This window comes from Choristoneura fumiferana, chromosome 14 (genome assembly GCF_025370935.1).
Source record: "Choristoneura fumiferana chromosome 14, NRCan_CFum_1, whole genome shotgun sequence".
Classification (NCBI taxonomy): domain Eukaryota; kingdom Metazoa; phylum Arthropoda; class Insecta; order Lepidoptera; family Tortricidae; genus Choristoneura; species Choristoneura fumiferana.
Genome location: NC_133485.1, coordinates 19,366,286 through 19,382,929, shown reverse-complemented (window position 1 = coordinate 19,382,929; position 16,644 = coordinate 19,366,286). Strand labels below are relative to the sequence as shown.

General features: G+C 39.7%; 1 protein-coding gene across 4 annotated transcripts in view; it reads left to right on the top strand.

Annotated features, from left to right (window-relative positions):
• The window catches only part of LOC141435369 (uncharacterized), a 758,872-nt gene that overhangs the window by 46,542 nt on the left and 695,686 nt on the right, over positions 1 to 16,644 (top strand). Inside the window, exon 1 of one of the 4 annotated variants that reach the window (XM_074098082.1) lies at positions 1,665 to 1,684. The exons of the other annotated variants lie outside the window; for them this stretch is intronic. The gene's annotated coding sequence lies outside the window, so the exon portion shown is untranslated. Of the gene's footprint in view, positions 1 to 1,664; positions 1,685 to 16,644 lie in introns of those variants that run through there. 4 annotated transcript variants of the gene reach the window in all.

The following is a 16,644-nucleotide window of genomic DNA, read 5'->3' as shown; positions in this document are numbered from 1 at the left end:
ACTGCCTCGTTGGACCAGTTACACAGGTAGCCTCGCACGCAGTAGGTCACTGGTTCAAAATCCGTACTCACTTGTTACTTTTTCTATTTTCTGTAACTCCAGGAATTCGCCTTGATGTTTACGCCCCAAAAACTATGTGCGTCCTGCTTGCGCCGCCCACTGGGAGGAGTCTTCCGTAAGGATGTCACAAGAAGAAACGAGAATTGACAAAGAAGCTTTCGGCCAATAGCGAATTTAATAAACGAATTTAAAATTTCAACTTAGACAGAATTTGTACACACGTCCACTCGTATCCCATCGTCTTGAAGATATTCTCGTTTTTCGAAGTGTGTCTTCAATAACTCTGAAAGAAAGAAAAATGAAAAAAAAATCATTTATTTAACGCCATAAAAACAAACAGAACAAATACAAGACATAAATGACGCTAAACAGGTCCCCACTCAACATAATGCCACGGCAAGCCGCGGCGCTGATTTTCAGTGAGGACCTTAAAGGATGGAAGGGATTTTGTATATCATCATCATCATGTCAGCCGAAGACGTCACTGCTGGACATAGACCTCCCCCAAGGCTCTCCACTCAGATCGGTCTGTGCTTTCCGCATCCACCGCGATCCCGCGACCTTAACCACCTGGATTAATGAAGTCTACTGACAGCTCGTTTCCCGGTCCGCGGACGCCATTCGAGAACTTCTGACCCCATCGGCCATCAGTCCTGCGAGCAATGTGCCCCGCCCACCTGCCACTGCTGTTTTCTATCTATTAGCTGTATATCTAGAATAAAACGTGACTACTTTTAGAGTTTTACACCTCAAAAAAAAAATGAAACTTTTGTTGGAGGATTCACTTTGTTGTCCGTCTGTTCAGACTTTTCTCACGAACGCGAAGAGATAACAACCTGAAAATAATGTCTAATACTCAAAACTGTTAGATACTTTTAAATTTGAAAAAAAAATCTAACTTGTCAACGCAATCCAAAAACACAGTCATTAAAATGTGTTTCCATACAAATTTTCGTAGCTGAAAAAACCTATAGGGTAGGTACCTACTTCCAGTTGTTCTAGAAAATGAAAGGTAGCTCTTATATGTATAGCGCAACAAATAAGAAAAAAATGCAAAAAATATTTTATTATCGGTTGTCTGTTTGTCTATGTCCATAACCCCACATTGCGTCATAGTGCTTAGCAGAGCTCTGCTACAAGTCATCATAGATAGATTATAAATTTATACGGAACCCTCGGTGTGCGAGTCCTACCGACACACATATACACACCAAACAGTTGTAATTTATAAGACCAGGCACAAGAAAAAGATAATGACAATAGATAATCCTGCAAACGAGAACTAACATTTTTATTCTTCGCGATCAAGTATGAGATGTTTAATTAAACAGCGATTAAGCAGACTGCAGGCATAAAAGCCTCGCAATCAGCGAACGGAATACAGCCACAAGCTTTTTGCCGTAAAAAAGCTCGGAGCAGGTGCCGGGAGCTTTGGAGGGGGCAGTGCGCGCGCGCCGCTCGTCGCCGCCCGACGTCCGCGTGTGTTCTAGTTACCCAGTGCTGTGCAGTGCTTGAGATAAATCTTGGATCGTTGGAGGTCGACGCCCTTCGCAAAGTGACTTGCCTCTAAGAGTTGGATCCCAGGTGGACGCAGTGCTGCTTAACTCCGAGCTCCACTTAATAGGTACCTTTTGAACCATCTTCTGGAACTGTCTTACAGAGAACATATTGTTTTAAACCACATTATCATCGTTTTAGACAGTCCCAAGAAGTAAAAATAAGAAGTTTTGTAATGAGATAATTTACAGACTGTTGCAAAATATTTGCGCTAGACTTGGCGAGCACGACCGTGCCCCCTGACTAAGATTTAGTATGAATGTGTGTGAGGCATTTGTTGGGATGAAGACCAAACTTTTCTCATCATCTAATCCGTGTAAAAAAAATACAAAATGCCGGACATTAATTAAAAGCTATGAATTGAACATTAACATTAGTCAAAAAGTAATGAATTGAAAAACAAAATTGATCATAAACTGAATTGTACATCAATTTTTAATTGTAACAAAGCTTCCGCGAACGTTGGTTCGAATGTAGCGAAAACTTTATAATAGCCCTGCAGGTGTACATTTGAATTAATACATTATCAACCTTCATTCCCTGAGTTAGGATTGCTTTCTTTTTGTCACGCAACACAGAGTCTTCAACAGATAACGCTGCTGATACAGCGAAGCCAGGAAAGTTTTCTTCGATTGTTTTAGCTACTTTATAAAACAGGAATTCGTTTAGAAAATATATGTGGTTCACGTTTATACCGCATAATTTTCATCTGCAAAAAACTGTGTGTTATTTTTGGTGTCCTACTATTTATAGCAAATTTCATCAAATTCCATTCGGTAGATTTTGCGTGAAGGAGTAACGAACATCTACTCATCCATATTATATCCATCCATCCTCACCAGCCTTACCATTGATAATATTAGTAGGATGTTGCCCGTAACTTAGTTAATTCCCATGAGGACTTTGCAATTTTGCGGGTTAAAAAGAAGCCAGTGTCAGTAAGGAACAGTGTATTTTTTTAATGTATGATGACCAGATGGTCCCAAAGGAAGACCAGCGCCGTTCGCAAGACCGGCAGATTGCTGATTTGGGACCATTTTGTGACATACATAAAACTATATATTTTTTTTATCCATTGTTCTTATGTTCGTCACGAATAAATGTTTTTCTTTCTTTCTTTCTTTTCTTTCTTCTTTTGTAGTGTTTTAATAATGAAAGATTTTTATAGTTGGTTCAGTGGTTTCAGATATTACCTTGTTATACATAAAAGCTAGACCAATAGTGGTGGTTCTTAGCCAATTGACATTAAAATCGTTCAAACCGTTTTGAAATATTAATTATACTTTGAAAGAACAAAGTGCAGAATTTTTCAGAGTTTATTTAGTCAGTTATGATTTAAAACTAGCTTTCCGATAAGGTTTGAAAATATGCTCTCTATGGCTAAGTGAATATGGGTATCTTAGTGTGAAAAACACTGCAATGTAAAGAGGGCTATTAAACTATCAAGCTGTAAAGAGATGTCGGGCCCGATTTTGGCCTTTAAACCATTTCATCTGCATGCTCAACTTCATATCTACCAGAAAGTGCAATTAAATTATCACCACTTGGTGTTTTGGCATAAGGTTGTTTCTGATACTGCATAAGTCGGTGAGATACGTTCAGGGAGAGATTAACTTCTCTACGCATGCCTTCTATGTTATTAAGTTTTGGAATATTGCAGCCTTTACTGTTTCGGGATATCACGATTTCGTTGGTAAAAGATGTTCTTGTAAAGTCATTATGAGTCATTTTGTTATTCGCAGAATTGGCGTATTTAAAAGGATATGAAAGACGGCGTTTGTTAATTCAGTATATACATGTATAAAATGATTGTCTACTTTCCTTAGTGACGCCATAACTTGAAAACGATTTTACCGATTTAATCCGTTTTTTTTTAAAAGTTTTCTGATACTCTGTGTGGTGTTACCACAGGAAATAAGTTTTGGTAAAATGTTTGCTGACTGTACTTGTGTCGTCAACCCAAACTACATTTGCATGCCAAATAAGTCAATCCAACTACTTACTGGAAGTTGGTCGAATTTAACTTGCAAGATTTGATACAGAACAGACAGACTGACAGACAACGGGACAGGTAAAGCTAAAAAAAAAGCTTGTAAAAAGAAAACTTAACGAGTATGTACGAGTAAAGTATCCCTAGAGCGTTGAATTAAATTACAACCGCTAGGATTAGCAAAAGAAATTTGACGCGGGTTTCCTGCAACTTTAAAAAAATCACTATGTAAGTTTTGGGAATTCCCACGAGAATTTATGCGAAACTTTAGAATTACAAGTAAATGATTGGTGAAAGCCGTTTAGGCTATAGAGAGGACCAAAGAAATAAACGCACAAACGCACGCTCAAAAAGTCGAGAAAATAGTGGAAAGTTGATACCACGTAATAAATTATTAACGGCGTATAATTATTTATTCCAACAATGATTATACATGATGATTATGATGATTTACAGGCTGGTGAATCGGCCTGCCACAGAAACACTCACGGCGGTTATCATCATTGTAAATTCAAAATACTTGATTCAAGTATAAAGGAGCGGACACACCGCTGCTTATAAAACGGTGACGGTACGGAATCGCAGTGACGCATCGTATACGCACCGTTTTTATCGCATGCTCTGCACACCGCTGTTCAAAATACGCATACGGTGCGGAATCGCAGTGACGTGCCGTAAAAGTCACGATTTTTGGGGGAGAGCATGCGGTAAAAGTCCTGACGTTTGCGGAACGTCACTGCGATTCCGCACAGTTTTCGTATTTTAAGCAGCGCTGTAAAGAGCATGCAATAAAACGGTGCGCATACGATGCGTCACTGCGATTCCAGCAGCGGATCATATCGGAAATTCCATAGTGTCCAAGCAAATTTATCAAAAGTTATTTATTTATTACCTAATTGTAAAGTCTTGTCGGTAGACAGACACAGAAATGCATTTATTAGATCTAATACAAAAGTAACTGATTTCTCTATATAATAGATCAATTGAAGTGGAGGTGGACTGGGTATATGTGGTGTGACATGCAAGAAAAAATGGAGCAAAGAAGTCACACACCGTATCCTAGAGATAGCAAGAGGAGCAGAGGAAGACAACATATAAGATGGGAGGATGAGTTAAAGTTAACGGCAGGCCCGAACTGGAGGAGGGTAGCCAGGGATAGAAACAGTGGGAAAATGTTAGAGGAGGCCTTTGACAAGCGACGCACTGAGCTTAGAGATATTCTATAACAATACACCGGAGGAGAATGAGCTCAGGATAAAAAGGTTAAGTAGATAGATAGATAGATAGAAAGTCATATCGGTAGATTTAAGTCAGTCCATGACGCCCCTGCAAAGGCACTACAACTAGTTCTCCAGCTGACTTTACCACACATATACGCGTGAAAGATATTGTTTCAATGTTGTTTAATTACTGGTAACACATTTGCAGAAATATCATAGCGTATTGACGTGACTAGCAGAGGAAATTCGGTTAATGCCCGCCAAAGTTCCGTTGTCGGCCAAAACATGATGTAATTTCAACGTGTTGCTAATAATAATTGAAACAGCATGTAAGCAGGTGTATCCACCCTGGCGGAATTCGGCCACGCAATTTCGGGAAAACTTGTAGATCCTTATATTTATGTAGTTTCTCAATAATTTCTCAAGCCGAGCTCACAAACTAAGTAAATTAATTTCTCTTGTTCTCGGTTCAAATATCAGCAGCAACGTTTATTACAATGCCTTACGTGCGCCTGACCCGCGCCGCAATTTGAGAACGTTACCATTCGTCACACGCTCTGCATGCCATAGGTACTACAAACGGGTGATTCTATCAACTGAGTCTAATTCTGTCTCTCTCAAACGCGGAATCTTTAGAACTTCAACTTAAATTTACATCCAAGGCTAAACTAACGCTTATATCGTTTCGCTAGGTACATAATATCTTTCCAGGTGTCGGTCGCGTGAGGCTACCTGGAAATTTAATTGGAATTCCGGAATTATTTAGTAAAATAATAAGAATTTCCAAAAAATACCTTGTGATCTTAATTTATATTGGATAAAAAAGTATCTATTTGTTATCACGTAAAACACATGTCACCCGCATTTCTGACTTACCGCATACTGTAGCTCGATCGAAGTCAATCATTCTACCATCGATCGCCCATCGATTGTGCAGTAGAACTTGTTGATCGACGTCGACCACTCCATTCTACCATCGCTCAGTGTCATCGATCGACGATCGGTCAATTGGTGGTAACACCTATAGTAGGATATTATGAAGTGACATTAACATCTCTTCTCCTATTATGTTTATGTGGATGACATGGTTATTTTATTTGGTAGATTCTCTCATTTGGAAGGCAATCATCACCCGTTCATATTAAAGAAGTGAATCGGTAAATGCTTAGTTGTGAAGTTTTAATACCCCGCCCGTGGGAGCGCGAGCAGTTCGGAATTGCCTTATTAGTAGAAACGCTTGAAGAAAGATTTGATCGACTTCATCTAAGAAATACCTGACGTAATTGTATTACAATTTTATTAGTGTTAAATCGAGGTTATTTTAATAGAATTGTAGGGAAACACATAGTGTTAGTCCAACAGAAGTTGACGGAGATATATTAAACGAAACAGTAATGAAGTCTAAACTATTAATTATCTCGATGGAATAAATTTACAGTTAGCGGAACAATAATCGATTCGGCCTGTGAAATTAATTTGCAGTAACCGCATCTGTGGAGATGAGGGGTTTGTGTTCAATTGAGACTGTGATATTAGAATAAAATGGTATAATAAGTATAAGATGGTAGTGAATCCATACAAAATCCTAGTTCAATTACACATTCCGATGTAACTACATGTTTGGAAGTTTTCACAATTACACTTATACATTGGATTTAATTCGTTTTTCACAGTGGATAGCTGTATTTAACAGAACTACACATTTGCTAAATTTCTCGAGTGGAGACGCTGATCACCAACGAGATGGACGGATGACCTGGTTAAAATCATTCACGGTGGATGCAAGCCGCTGCCAACCGAGGCAACTGGAGGTCTGTGGGGGAGGCCTATGGCCAATAGTGGACGTCCTATGGCTGATATGACGATGATGACACATTTGGTCCTCGCTGCTCGCCAACTCGTATCTTAGTTTGCAGCTCTACTCGCTTTTCGCTCATCGTCAATGGTCAGACAAGTGCCTAATATAAGCACGGAAGTTTTCTCATCGTAATGCCTCTATTGACATTAACTGTAGTGAGAATTCTTCAACATCCCATAATTTTTGAAAGAGCCCACGCGGTCAATACCGAAGCTTTCAACGGCGTTAATGCCATTACGACCATTGATCATAACCTCTTTAATCCATAACGAGGCCTTTAAGCTTGCGCTATCGCAATCTCTCACCATTAAGCCTTCCTGCGCCGGCGCAGACGCGAGATTACAGAGGTGTTAACCAGAGGTGTACGAGTGAGTTCTCGTGCCTGTGGCTCGGCGAACTTATGACAACATTGAAGTGACTTACTCGTACGTCTGTGACATAATCCTATCGTAAATAATTTCATTGAAACTTCTGGACCATATGGTAAGAAATTGAGTTTAAGTATATTTACTTTTATCTATCTATCTTCTATATAATACACTTAAACGAGCAATTCTTGTATATAAATATATATATTTCAGGGATCTCAGAAACGGCTGCAACGATTTCGATGAAATTTGGTAAGTATAGGTGTTTTCGGGGATGGAAAATTGATCTAGCTTGGCTTTGTTATCGAGTTTTAGCCCGAGCGAAGGTCGGTCGCCCAGGTATATTAACTTTCAATACGAACTCATTGTTAACGTAAATGGTTTTATCTATGAGCTTTCTTCTTCTAAGTCAAACATACTCTTATCTTAACAGACGTCGCGGTTGTCGGCAAAGAATCAGTAGTGGTTGCTATACGAGTAAACAATAGGACTTGGCCAATTCATTGATTTCAAAAATTGGTATATGGATATGTTTGAGGTCGTGAGGGCCACAATGTAATGTTAGCTGCACGAATTACTTGCTGGTCTAAACAGAGGGGCTGCCGTCCCTCTCACTCTCGTATAAAATAATATAAGCGTCAGAGGGATGGCAACATACGAAGTTCGAGTGCACTTCGTGGTATAGGGCCAGGAATGTAGTGCGCTATGGTGCGCACGGGCATATAATTTGCGCCCGCGCCGACTGTCATTCTGCTTTTGGTCAGATTGAGTGTAAGTATAGTGGAGTGTGAATGCGTTTCACTTAGCTGTGATGAAGATGAGTACTCTTGTCTTATGTTCTAACAATTCTACTTTATAAACGTGAAAGTTATGTGTGTTTCAGTGTTGAGTACAGTCAGCATCAAAAGTAGCGGATCACTTTTTTACTCTGTCGCATTGACACATTGAATATTTTGATTTTAATTTATTCCTTACTTCTCCATCCATTCCATTGCCTAGGAGAGATCGCTGTGAAGCGATAAGACCGCCTATTGCTTACTTCAGAAAGTCTCATGTGTATATATGTACCTACCTGCGTTTTCTGTACTGCTTGCTGTGTTGGTGCGCAATAAAGAGTTATTGTATTGTATTGTAACATTGGGAGCACATCAAAGGAGATCACGGTCTACGTTCCATGACAAATATTACATGTAACGCATTTCAACGTGATTAATTAAAACAGAATCACAAAACCAGTAATCATTGTGGACATTCAAAAGCCGTACGCATTTGGATGATTGCAGAGTTGAGGTGTGGATCCGGTTCCGTCAGTGTGTGAACAGTGACGTCACAAGACGAGAGCATTTAGCGCGTGCTTTGGGCACAGAATAACTAATAGTAATACCGTACTTTGGCCACCGATTATTCCAGAGGCTTTATTTCTAATGCATTTGAAATCTCAATCACTTTCTCCACTTCTTTCTGTCACGGGGTTTAAAAGGGTAGAAAGAGACGATGTATGCGATCGCGAACTTAAAGCCGAGTTTAGATTTGAAAGAAATAACCTGACCATAAAAATTTCATTTTTAATACAAGCTTTTTTTGCTGACTGTACTTTTTGTTGATTGTACTTGCATTGTCGCCCAAACTACATTTGCATACCAAATTTCAAGTCGGTGATATTAACCATTGAAGAGTTCCGTCCTGCGGAGATGTTATTACATACAATTTACATAAATATTCCAAATTTCAAGTCAATCTGACTACTGGAAGTTGATCAAATTTAACTTGCAAGATTTGACTACAGACACAGACAGACCGACAGACAGAGACATTGCGGCGCTCGATTGACCACTACAAACTCGTTGGCTTTGCGGCCTCGCAATGTAATGCAACTTGCACAATTTTTCTTGCAAGTCTAAAGTCGGCTTTAGCTCGGATAATACGATCTCGGGTAGTCAGTAATGTACTAAGGAAACTGCCTTCGTTCCATAAGTGTCTGAAACACTGATTTAGCGGCCTTTGGCATGCTGAGATAATTACCACTTGCTGAGCTGCTCGTCTGGCAGCTCGCCCTCTCTCCGGTAAGCTGTAAAAGCCGTCTGTCTAACAGCAACAGTCCCTCCAAAAAAAAAACCGGCCAAGAGCGTGTCGAATACTCGCGCGCTTTGTTTAATCAATTTTAACACAGTATTGGCAATGGCAACCGCCAAGAGCGTGGCGGATACGCCCGAAATAGGGTTCCGTAGCCATTACGAAAAAAATAAGTAATATTTTTCTAAGGATTTCTCATTTTGTACGGAATATTCCAGCTTTAGTATATTTTATACCTTAGGCTGCTATTTAGTCATAAACTAGTAATAATTCTCAAGAAAACTTAGCTGTTATAGTTTTTACTCGTAAGTTTGATATACTTAACTACCATCCTGAATTTTTTCAATTTTTTCACTTACTGGTTTAGATTTTAGAGGGGGGGACGCTCGATTTTAATGAAAATTTGCACTTTAAAGTTGAATATTTCGCAAAAAATCAATGAATCGAAAAATCGTCTTAGCAAACCCCTAATGTTTTAAAAGACCTATCCAACGATACCCCACACTATAGGTTGGATGAGAAAAAAAAATCACCCCCACTTAACGTCTATGGAGGTAAGTACCCTAAAAATTCATTTTTTTTTTAATTGTACCATTTTCAGCCGGAAGACGTCCACTGCTGGACAAAGGCCTCCCCCTTAGAACGCCACAATGAACGACAACTCGCCACTTGCATCCACCGGTTTCCCGCCACTCTCACGATGTCGTTACATAAATATATCCGTGCAAAATTACAGCTTTCTAGCATTGATAGTCTGAGCAAAGCCGCGGACGGACCCTAAAAAGCTGATTTAGCGATTAAACTTTGAGGATCAATAAATTATCTAAATTAAAATTAAGTACTTGAAAATATTACAAAACAAAAGTTGCTCAGTTAATTAATATACGAGTAGAATCAAGGCTTGCATTTAAAGCCCTTACAGCCGAGGCATCCTGTATGTTATAACATGCAGAACTGCAAGGGTAAATAGGCCCTATAAATTACAGTAGTTTAAGTATATAAATATTGTTGAACTAAAGGTTAAGTAATATTACGTATTCTAAGCATAACTGTCATTGGCCTGGCGCGTGGTGGGGGGAGGGGGAGACGCAAGGTCGTCGCACGCGCAGCGCGCAGGTGCGCACTCGGGAGGGTTAGCTCACCTGTGTACTATGCATTTCGAAGAAGGATTGGACTTGCTGACGACTTTACTAGAGACCTGTCAGTTTTGGCGTTACTAGTTGGGTAAATGTGTAGTTTTTAGGGTTCCGTACCTCGAAAGGAAAAACGGAACCCTTATAGGATCACTTTGTTGTCCGTCCGTCCGTCTGTCAAGACCCTTTTTCTCAGGATCGCGTGGAGGTATCAAGCTGAAATTTATATCAAATACTCAAGTCTACTGTCCCTTGGAGCTGTACAAAAATCAAACTTCTAAGCCAACGCAATCAAAAGATACAGTCGTTTATGCCGCAAATTTCCGCAAATTGTCGAAATTCTCACGGGAATCAAAACCTACAGGGTACTTTCCGTGCTCAGAATCTTGAAATTTGGTACGACGCAACGTCTTAGCACAGATAAAGGAAAAATTGCGAAAACCGTAAATTTTTAGTTACATCATATAATAAAAATAAATTTAATAATTGTTACGGAACCCTCGGTGCGCGAGTCCGACTCGCACTTGGCTTCTTGTAGTGTGGGGTATCGTTTGATAGGTCTTTTAAAATCATTAGGGGGTTGCTAAAACGATTTTTCGATTCAGTGATTTGTTTGCAAAATATTCATCTTTGAAATCTAGCGTCCCCCCCTCTAAAATCTAAATCAGCGAGTGAAAAAAATTTTAAAAAATTCAGGATGGTAGTAAGTATATCAAACTTACGAGTAAAACTATAACGGCTAAGTTTTCTTCAGAATTATTAGTAGTTTAAGAGTACATAAATGTGGGATCGTGCGAAGGAAACAAACTTTTAAAACAAAAAGTGAAAAAGTTTATTAAAAAAAAACTAAATGGAATACGTTAATTGACAAAATAAAACAGAAAACACATGCAGCAACTAGGCTCACCGATCGTAACCCACTCTTTGACTCATTCCCTCGTCTCATTCACTCCACATTAGTCTTCAGTCATTCGGTCGCTCGTTTACATCAAATCATTCTAACATTAATCCACCCTCATTCCCACATTCGGCCATCCTACACACATGACTGTCCCCAGGCATCCTATAAACGAAACATCTTAAACATCTAAACATCTTAACCTAGGTACATCTTAACCACATAAACATGTGTGCTGTAGCCATCATTATTTGCAATAAACAAAATTTTTACATTTTATACAAATAAAAAGAAAACAGTTAACCAGTCTTAATTAGACATCTTTTTTTGTAAAACAAAAACAAAAAAAAAAACAACATCTCAGAAAAAATAAACATCTAAGGACAAAAAACAATACTGCAAAAAAAAAACAAACCATACCCAGTAGCAATCCAGCATTGTTTGTGATCCCGACCTACTTGTGAATCGTTACCCATTTTAAATTTCACACCACACCAGTGGGTATAAAATTTCTTTACACCTTCCATAGCCTGAGCTTTTAACAACTTCAAGTGACCATGGAGGTCACTTTCATACTTTAGCAAGTGTACCTGGCTGCCGTTCATGACAGTCATATTAAATAAAAATCCTGGCCTCGAATAGCAACGTTTGATATGATGTCTTTAGGCACAAGGTGTAGAACCACATCACAACACTCGTCGTCGATTGCAAAGTTCGTCTTAAAGTATCCCGGTGATACAACTCGAGTCGCACCGAGCTCCGTCAACAATAGTTCGCACTTTTCGTAGCCCGGCGCGCCTAACAACTGAAAACAGCCCTCTGACACACGGTTCACGTCACTGCCGAAGTCCATCATCGCGTTTACACTTCGATCACATAACAAAATTGTCTTCGTCGGCTTCCGATCAATGTTTTCATCTCGAGTTCGATCACAACATCTGCTTGAGCTACTGTCACAACTGTCAATGTCAGTCCTGTGACGTTTGACGTCTGTCACCGCCATTACCGCCATCTTCGCCGCCATGTTCATGTCGTTCCCGTCACCTCGTTCCGAAGACATTCTTCGTTCCGTTCATTCGTTGAGTGTGACCGAGAGTTTGCACGAACAAGCTCGTCCAAAGAGTAGTATAATATACGGGGAAAAGAGAGCCCTCTCTCGTCTCATTCATGCAGACTGTTTTGAAGCGCCGTCTGCATTTCCTAACTAGTACCATTGATGTATATATCCATCCATACGTATAGCTATTAATAGTCACAGGTATTCTTTTACTTTACTGGATTTGCTTCCCAGCTCAAACCACATAAAAACTAAAAACAGGGCTGCAAAGAGAAGTGAGACCGCTTGAATTCAGTCTTCTTAAGTTTAAACCAGCCTCAATTTTCCGTTTGCAGCACTGTCTTTACTTTTTATGTGGACGATGTGCACGAGTTTCGATTGCAACGTAGCGTAGCCATCTTGTTCCTTGTTGAGCGCGAATAGACGCCTGGCCTGACATAGAGGGTTGCTACACAAAAAATATTTGTAACGACTGAGCGGATACAATTATGTGACTTTTATATTAGAAATTACAATACGATTGTCAATTTCGAAAATAAAGTTCATTTTTGCGGTAATTATCAACGACAAAATATTTTTTAATAAATAAAATTTTGTGATCTCAAGCTTTCAGTGACATCTATCTGAAACAAACGACAACAATCTGTTTTATTTTAGGTTAGATAAAGGAGATGGCGGCGCTATCGACATGAATTAGTACGGTATAGGCGACTGTCCCCCCCTGAGCTCGTCGTTCTTCCGCCGGCATCGCCATTTTGTTCGTCAGCTGATTCGTTCGGTGTTTTTTCGAATGTCCTATGTTTTCTTCCTCACAGCTGTAGCACGTCTTTACGGGCCGGTTTTTCGTCGCGTCATCGTGTTGTATATGCATAAGTGACATCTTACTCTTAATCATTTCGTAAATTCTAGTTTGTCCTTCAAGTCACCGTAAGATGTCACTCCGTATAACACCGTCTTATTCGTCTCCGTATCTTCGATGCCGTCGACAATATAGTTAATTGTCACATCATCTGGCATTTTTCCTCGGTTGCCCAGCTCGCGCATCGTAAAAAGGTAGTCGAGGCAACTTTCATCTACCTTCTTTTTACGCGCCGCCATTAATTTGTGAATCGCCTTTATATCCATCGTGTCAGGGAATTCTTTCTTTAGCGCGTATTTTAAGTCGTCCCATGACTTAAACGTTCCCTCCGCTTGGAGCCAGAGCGCCGCGGTACCCGTCATGCTACGCCTAGCAACAAATAATTTTTGCAATGGCGTCCACCCGAAAATCACAGCGTTTTCGTCGATCTCTTCAATAAATCTAGTCACGCTGAACGTCTCATCTTGCGCGCTAAATTTGTTTATTAGGTCGTCAATATACTGCAGGCTTTCACTACCGTCGTACGTCATCATCACGTCAGTTGCCCTTGCAGTCGTCGTCGTCGTATTCGTCGTTTGGAGCTTGAGTCTCGGTGCCTCATCCACACCTTCACTCGGAGCCTCGCTAGCTGCCTCGTCATACACCTTATCCGTTTCCATCCCTCCGATGTGCCGTTTCTCGCCGCTCAGAAGCCACCGTCTTACTTCAGAAGCCAGCAGAAACTCGTCGTCGCTGTTATTTCGGTCGCCCGTCGTAAATGGCAACCGTCGTAACAAAAAATGTAACCGCCTCGTTACACCACGTAGCACACCAGTCCGTCGTCGTATCCACGATTTAATTTTCCCTTCAGATCCCGACGAGATCCCAAAATGTGGGATCGTGCGAAGGAAAACAAACTTTTAAACAAAAAGTGAAAAGTTTTTTTCAAAAAAACTAAATGGAATACGTTAATTGACAAAATATTAACAGAAAACACATGCAGCAATTTGGCAAAAACCCATCGTAACTCCCATTTTATTTGACTCATTCCCTCGTCTCATTCACTCCACATGAGTCTTGAAGTCATTCGGTGCTAGTTTACATCAAATCAAACTATAACATTAATCTTGAGAATTATTAGTCCCACAGTAAATAGCAGCCTAAGGTATAAAATATACCTAAACTTGGAATATTCCGTACAAAATAAGAAATCCTTAGAAAAATATTACTTAATTTTTTCGTAATGGCTACGGAACCCTATTTCGGGCGTGTCCGACACGCTCTTGGCCGTTTGCCATTGCCAATGCTGTATTAAAATTGATTAAACAAAGCGCGCAAGTCAAACTCACACTGGCCATTTTCTTAGCTTAAGACAAGCGCACGCGCCCAAGCCCTCTTGTTCTGAGAGAACGCCTGTGCCCAGCAGTGGGACGTATATAGGCTGGGATGACGATGATGAAGCGCACGCGCGGCCTCTACAGACCCGTGTATCTGTATCACCGATGTTTGTCTGAATAAGCCGGGACATGACTCGCTAATGCCTGGAACATGTCCGTCCGACCACGCCGTATAGCTTTAAACGCTCTGGAGACGCCATCGACGAGTGGTCATAGTACCTACTACTAATACCATAGGGTTTTTTTTTGTGGTACAGAAATTGTGTCCAGCTCAGTTAATACTGCGCAATAAAATGGATTAAGTACTTTTAAATCACTTTTTTCATATTAAATCATGAATTTATTGCTATTAACTGAACTGGGAACTGATTATTTCATTTTGTATTACCTTCGTAATAAAATTCATTTTGCAAATATGAGTGGACGTGATTAAAAAAAGGTTAAAATTTATTTGCCAATGCATCGTTCTAAATTTTGATGGAGTTTCCGGTCTTGTATCTGTTTACCTATTTCTCAAATGGTGAGTTTTCTTTTTTTATCATTGAAATCAAATGTCTCTTAAAGAGTCATTGATTTATATTGAACTTTGAAATGACAAGGTCAGGTTTTTTTAACTTTACATGTAATTGAAAAAAAAAATAAACTGTAATTTATACGTAGAAATAAGAGTGCATGTCGCCTCCGTTTGGTTTACTGCTATATGAGGTCGCTGGGTCAAATTACTGGTAATCGGTGGGTCCACACATCCGAGCAAACACTCCAGGCCGGATATTTTGTTGTACTGTTAAGCTTTTAAGTTTCCGTGGCGTTTATGATTACTTAGCGGCCGGGCTCTGGCTTCATATTCACATTTCTTTTCATTTATTGACCTCGATATTCGTCGACACCATTTTTTTTTATGGGACACTTGACACCAATTGACCTAGTCCCAAACTTAGCAAAGCTTGTACTATGGATACACATACGGATAAACATACTTACTTATATAGATAAATAAATACATAAATACATATTAAACATCCAAGACCCGAGAACAAACATTCATATTATTCATACAAATAACTGCCCCGGCGGGGAATCGAACCCGGGACTTCAAGCTTCGTAGTCAGGTTCTCTAACCACTTGGCCATCCGGTCGTCGAAACTGGTAATTCCAAGAGACAACCTGTAAAAATACCTGTTAAAATAACTTTTTTTTTCCTTTCTAAATAACAATATAAGATACAATCGTGAAATGACCTAACCTAACCAACAAATAACACCCCTCTTTTTGCGTCGGGGGTTAAAAATACAACCGAATTGATAACGTCCTCCTTTTTTGAAGTCGGTTAAAAAAGTTAGAAAACCCCCGACTTTGTCACTTCAAAGTCCAATATCTCAAAAACGGCTGAACCGATTTTGATAAAACATGTCTAAGAACCATCGCCAGAAAACCTGCTTTCAAATAAAAAAACCGCATTCTAATCGGTCCACCTGTTTAAGAGCTACGGTGCCACTGACAGACAGACACACAGCGGTCAAACTTAACACCCCTCTTTTTACGTCGGGGGTTAAAAAAGTGTGGTCTATTATAATAGGATCATCTCTAGCTGCCATTAACGTAACTCGTTTAACAATAGCCTTCCCTATCGTAATAATAACTCGCAGTCTTAGTTAAACAACTTCCACATCTTAATCAAAGCTAAAATCAGATTGCGTTTACGGCCCATTTCCTTCAGAAGGAATTTCCTAGAGCACCATAAAACCGAACTGGTCTTAGCTAATGAGTAATGGCGTTGCATCACTTTACATTGCTAATTAGAGAGATGCTGGCCGCGTATATTACTAGAAAATTTAATGGTAGATTTACGCGAACTTAATCATTATAATTGGTTTGGATAAGTATTTAACTAAGTAAACAAAACAATATCAATTGGTGTCTTAAATATTGTAATTCCCCCATTACTTGAGGCATCCCATCCTAGGCCTCTACGTTGGCAACGCATCTGCAATCCCCCTGGCGTTGCAGGTGTCTATGGGCGGTGGTGATCTCTTATCATCAGGAGACCCACTTGCTCGTTTGCCATCCAGTCGAATAAAAAAAAAATAAAAAATTAAACTATCTAAACTTACATTTCTGTATTGAAATACACTAGTCTAGTTTGTATTACACACACACTAGCATCACGCCTGTATTCCCAAATGCGGTAAGCAGAG